The following is a 6,000-nucleotide window of genomic DNA, read 5'->3' as shown; positions in this document are numbered from 1 at the left end:
TAGAAATCAATGACAAGAGGAAAATTGGAAAATTCATAAACACATGTAAATTAACACTATCCTAAATAACTAATGGATCAAAAAAAAATAAAAGAGAAATAAAAGTTTCTTGAGACAAATTAAAATGGAAACACAACATACTGGAACATGTGGGATGCAGCAAAAACAGTCCTAAGTGGGAAGTTCATAATAATAAAAATGTACATTAAGAAACAAAACAGATGCCAAAAGAAAAAAAAAAAAGAAACAAAACAAATGCCATATAAAGAATCTAACTCCAAGCCTTAAGAAACTAGAAAAAGAAGAACAAACTGAGTCCAAAGTTAGCCAATGACATGAAATAATAACTATTAGAGCCAAAATAAAGAACAGAAAAGATTAACCAAACTAAGAATTTGTTCTTTAAAAAGACAAACAAAATTGACAAACCCTCAGCTAGAATAATCAAGGAAAAAAAGAAAAAGGACCAACACAATTATACATTTTTAAAAAGGAGATATTACAATGGATACCACAGAAATTCGAATAATCATAAGGAGCAACTATATGCCAAGAAACTGGACAATCTAGAAGAAATAGAAAATCTCTTAGAAACTTACAATTTATGAAGACTGAATCAGGAAAAAATAGAAAATCTAAATAGATCAATTATTTGTAAGAAGATTTAATCAATAATCAAAAATCTTCCAATGAAGAAAAGTCCAGGACCAGATGGCTTCACTGGTGAACTTAACCAGACATTTAAAGAAGAATTAACAGCAATCTTTCTCAAAATCTTCCAAAAATTAAAGAGGAGGAAGTATTCCCAGACTCATTTTATAAGGCCAGCATGATCGGGATACTAAAACCAGAAAAGGATGCTACTAAAAGGAAAACTACTTTAGTAATACAGATACAAAAATTCTGAACAAAATACTGGCAAACCAAAGTTAGCAGCACATTAAAAGCAATATTCACCATGATCAAGTGGGTTTATTGCTAGGATGCAGGGATGATTTAACATACACAAATCAATCAATATGATTCATCACATTCATAGAATGGAAGAAAAAAATTATATAATCTCAACAGACACAGAAAAAGCATTTGACAAAATTCAACATCTATTCAAGATAAAAACTCTTAACAAATTAGGCATAGAAGGAACATATCTCAATATAATAAAAGCCATATGACAAGTCACAGGTATCAAATCATACATGTGATAAGGGCTTAACATCCAAAATATATAAAGAACTCATACAATTCAATAACAAAGCCAAAGACAAATAACCCAATTAAAAATGGGCAAAGGACCTGAACAGAGATTTCTTCAAATAAAATATATGAAAGGTCAACAGGTACATGAAAATGTGCTCAACACCACGAGTCATTAGATAAATGCAAATTAAAACAACAATAAGATATTATCACCTATGCCTTTCAAAATGACCATCACCTACAAGAAAAAAATAGCACATGTTGGCATGGATATGGAGAAAAGGAGCCCTTGTGCATTGTTGGGATTGTAGATTGGTAGAGTCACTGTGGAAAACTATGGAGGATCCTTAAAAAATTAAAAATAGGACTACCACATGATCCAGCAGTTCCATTTCCTGGACTATATCCAAAGTAAATGAAAACACTAATTCAAAAATATATCTGCATCCCTATGTCCATAGCAGCATTATCTACAATAGCCAAGACATGGTAACAATCTCAGTGTCCATCAATAGATAAATGGATAAAGAAGTTGTGAAATATAAAAATATATGGATATATAAACATACATATAATATGCATATATGCATACACTTACATAAAATGGAATATTATTCATCCGTTTAAAAAAAAAACAAAACAAGAAAATCTTATCATTTGCAACAACATGGATGGACCCTGAAGGCATTATGCTAAGTGAAATAAGTCAGATAGAGAAAGATAAACACCATATGATCTCACTTCTATGTGGAATCTGAGGAAAAAAAAAAACCAAGACTTAGAAAAAGAGACCAGATGTGTGCTTGCCAGGGGGAAATTGGAAGAATTTATAAACAAACTTCTGGTTATAAGACAAATAAGTAGTAGGGATGTAATGTGCAACATGATAACAATAACTAACACTGTAAGATACATAGGAAAGTTGTTGAGATAGTAAATTACCAGGTGTGTATGAATTGTTGAATCACTATATAGTGTACCCGTAATGAATAAAACATTATATGTTTAAAAAAAAAAAACAGAAAAATCAGAAGAAAACAGAAATGCCATTTCATTGAATCATCCATCTGGTTTTTGAATCCTCACTGCAGAAAAATATCACGTAGACATTTTTGTCAGAAACATACTTGGATCCCAGGGCCTGTCTTCTTCTTTTGGAAATAGGGTAATACTTGGTGATAATAAAAATGAAGCCATTGAATAAGCAAAGCAATTTGAAAGTGGAAGAGAGGAGGTTTGGGTTTATATACATATAGGTATGTCAACAGAGGTAAGAATAACTCATTTTGAGCTAAATATAGTTTTAAAGTCTAGCTAATGGTAAATTATAGGTGCAAAATGCTCCTGAAGCAAATATATCCTACTATATCCATAGTGTTAATGAAACAATTCACACAATTAACTAAATAACGATGCTAAACTAATAATTTTTAATTCAAACATTGTTATAAATGCATCATAAATATTATCAAATTATCATAGTTTAAAAAGAAAGGCAGCAATTAATTATGAAGCAATGCATCTGGAACTTTTCTGAGAGTTCCTAATCTCTATCTGTAAATATACAAAAATAGTTTTGCCATGCTGGCAATTGCTAAACACCATTTGTTAAATTACTCCTCCTCTGTAAGCTGGTAAGTGCACATATTTTCATTTATGAACAACATTTTATAAGTCTTCATTCAGATACCTTCAATGGCTAACAAAACCAAAATCCAAGGGAATCGTGCCTTCTGAGTAGATGCCATTTAAAGAAGGGAGTTGAATTTTGGATCCGGTTTTGACTCATCAAGAAGACTTTTTTTGACCAGCAGTGGGCCACAAAATATAATTTAATCACCATCGTAAAGAGACCATCTATTCACTAGTGATCTTAAACTTAAAACTTAGAACTCTCCCAAGATGAAAGGACATGCTGTCTTCCGTTCACTTCTTTCTCTTCACAAGTCTTAGTTAGCTGTCACTGCCTCGGGCTGAACAAAACGACTCTAAACCTCTTCCACATGGCAGCCTTTTAATTAAAGATGGTGGTTTTTTCCCTGAGTCTTTTCTCCTTTAAGCATGATTTAGGATCCCATCACATCCTGGTCACTCTGCTGAATGCAAGTCTTGTGCTGAGTCTAAATAGCTGAAAAAGAGAAGAGAGAGGAGAAAATACTTGACAGAGAAAATGGTATATAAACAAGAAGTCAAGAAGAAAAAAAGTACCTAGTAAGTTCAGAGAAGAGTTGAGTCAGGGGTGAGAGAGGCACTGAGTAGGCTAGCCTGCCAGGAGTGCAAGGTCACTGAGAGTAGTAGAGGAGACAGTGCTGGCAAGCTAGCCTGGAGCCAGACTGTGTGTTGCCTGGCTGAAGAGTTTGGACTTTACATTCGGTATTTGGGGAGAAGCCAGGAAAGCTTTCGAGCACAGGAATAAAATGTTCGAAGTAGTATTTTAAGAACATTAAATCTGACAGCAGCATAAGGCTAGCCAAGAGGCAAGACATTTAGTTGGAAGACAACAAAGTATTAGTGATTACAGACTTGGGCTCTGGAGCCCAACTGTCTGATATGGAATTCCTGCTCTGGTGCTTTCTGTGTGAATGTAGTAGGCAAGTTTCTCAACCACCCTAAGCCTATTTCCACATCTATAAAGTAGGCATAGAAATATTACCTACTGCAGAGATTGGTTGTGAGCATTAAATGAATTAATATATGGAAAGCACTTGATATGTGATACATACTAAGTACTTAAAAATGTAAGCTTGTTTTACTATCGCATTTATTATCATTATAAGGCAACACTAAGTGAAACATAAGATCTTGCACTGGAGTTATGGTAAAGGGAATAGAAAGGAGGGGGTATATTTGAGATTTGTTGCAAATGAAATTTCTCACCCTCCTCCATAACCTTCCTTTGTCTTTCCTCTCATTGTTGGTCAACGACATGGGTTTCGGTGCAAATATATGTGACAGCATAAAGTCATGAAAAAAAACCTTGTTTAGTAGACAGGGAATGAATTCATTTTCTGTCAATAAGTCCAAACTGCCTCACTAATTTTAGACAAGTTAGAGAAAGGGTTATATCTACACAGACTGTAGCCCTAAACTCTTGTCTCATATACTAACTCCAGGATCTTTTAATCACTTCTGCCCGCTGTTCTCAGATTCTAGTCTTTCCTGATCCAGGAGGGGAAATACTGAACTTATCAACCCAAATGTGATATTTTTTCTGGTGCTCTTTCGATTAAAACGTAAGAGTTCTAGGTTCTAAACTTACTGCATTCTGAGTTCTAAAACCTCACCATCAGAGGGAGGTAAGATGGTGGAGGAGTAGGATGACCCCTAGCCTGCCTCCTCACTCAAACACAGCTGGATAAATATCAAATCATTCTGAGAACCCAAGAAATCAGTCAGAAGTCTTAGAGAACAAAGCTGCATGTCCTCAAATCAGAAGAGTGACCCATGGAAGGTAGGAACTATGGACGGTTGGTGGGCGCTCCCTAGGTGAGGGAACCCTGTCTGCAGAGGGAGTAGCAAGAGAGGAGGAGAGAGAGAAAACCCATAGGGGAAAAAATAAAGAGTGAAAATACACACAAGAAAACTACTGCTCAAAACCGTTGATGGAAGAAAAGGAGAAGAGTACAATACCACCAGTTTTCTATAAATACAGTAGAGATTCTAAGGTATCAGAGGTTTGGGACATAGCCCTGTTAATGCCTGAGGAACTGAGGGGTGCTCAAGGGGGAGAGCAGGGCTGAGCCCCAGCAGTGGGCAGCCTAAGGATCCCAAGGGTCACAGAGAGAAGTGGTGTGTTTCAGAGAGGTGCTATAGCCTCTCTTAAGGCAAAAGACCCTATTGGAGCCATTGAGCCGCCACCCACCAATATAGGAACAAAGACACCCACTGAGGGCTACAAATCCCAGTGCCATCTGTATGTTGCAATTTACCATAAACTCCAAACTGCTGCATGGTGGTGCCACTATCTTCTGGGACATGCAGGCACTGGCCACAGCTTGAGGCATTTGGGAGAGGTGATAGGCCTTTCTGGTGGGCAAAGGACCCTGAGGGCCCATTGAGCTGTCCCACCCACCAGTATGGAACGAAGACACTGGCTGAGGGCTACATAACCTGGCCCCAGCTGTGTGCTGCAATTCACCATAAACTCTGAACTGCTAAAAGGTTGCACCACTGTCTTCTGCTACTAGCCAGCACTGGCCACAATGTAGGGAAACTCTCTCTACCCCCACCAGGAGGATCAGGGTGGGTCTAAACCTCAGGGGTCTCTGAAATGTGGGGTTTTGAAACACAGCCATGCCTGAGATAAAACATAGGAGTGCTGTACCATTTGGCAGGTAAACAGCTCTAACACAGACAGAGTAAGGTAGAAATCTGACAGAAACCAGGGATACAGGGGGCCTCACTAAAAAGAGGTGACATGCATTGAGAAAACCAGGCAAGACCATTTTCTCCCCACACCCACCAGCTTGATCCACCTCAGTGAGCTAAATAGCACCACCAAAAGCAGAATAAAGGGCTACACCAAGCTTCCCCCTCCCCTGCCCTCCACTAGGGCACACCTCCACCACTAGGGCAATTCCACCTGAGAATCAGAGCAGCAGATCCTTCCCCAGGAAGACCAGCACAAACTCCTCACCCATACCAAGTCCACTGATTATAGAAAGCCAGAAGGCTTCAGCTTTAAGGGAAACAGGATCTAGCATTTGGGGGCTTTTTGGTTTGTTGGTTTGATTGTTATTTGTTTCTGGTTTTGTTTTTTTGGTTTTGTTTTTTTTTTTTTTTTTTTTTTGGTCTGGTTTT

At 37.5% G+C, this 6,000-nt stretch overlaps 1 long non-coding RNA gene across 9 annotated transcripts in view; it reads right to left on the bottom strand.

The window, feature by feature from the left end:
* Positions 1-952: 952 nt before the first annotated feature.
* LOC140622624 (uncharacterized) overlaps positions 953-6,000 on the bottom strand; it is a 177,262-nt gene continuing 172,214 nt past the window's right edge. For all 9 annotated transcript variants that reach the window (XR_012022321.1, XR_012022320.1, XR_012022314.1 and 6 more), the window contains one exon: positions 953-3,328. This is a non-coding gene — a long non-coding RNA (uncharacterized lncRNA). The remainder of the gene's footprint in view (positions 3,329-6,000) is intronic.

This window comes from Canis lupus, chromosome 32 (assembly GCF_048164855.1).
Source record: "Canis lupus baileyi chromosome 32, mCanLup2.hap1, whole genome shotgun sequence".
Taxonomy (NCBI): Eukaryota; Metazoa; Chordata; class Mammalia; order Carnivora; family Canidae; genus Canis; species Canis lupus.
This window is presented reverse-complemented; position numbering and strand designations above follow the sequence as displayed.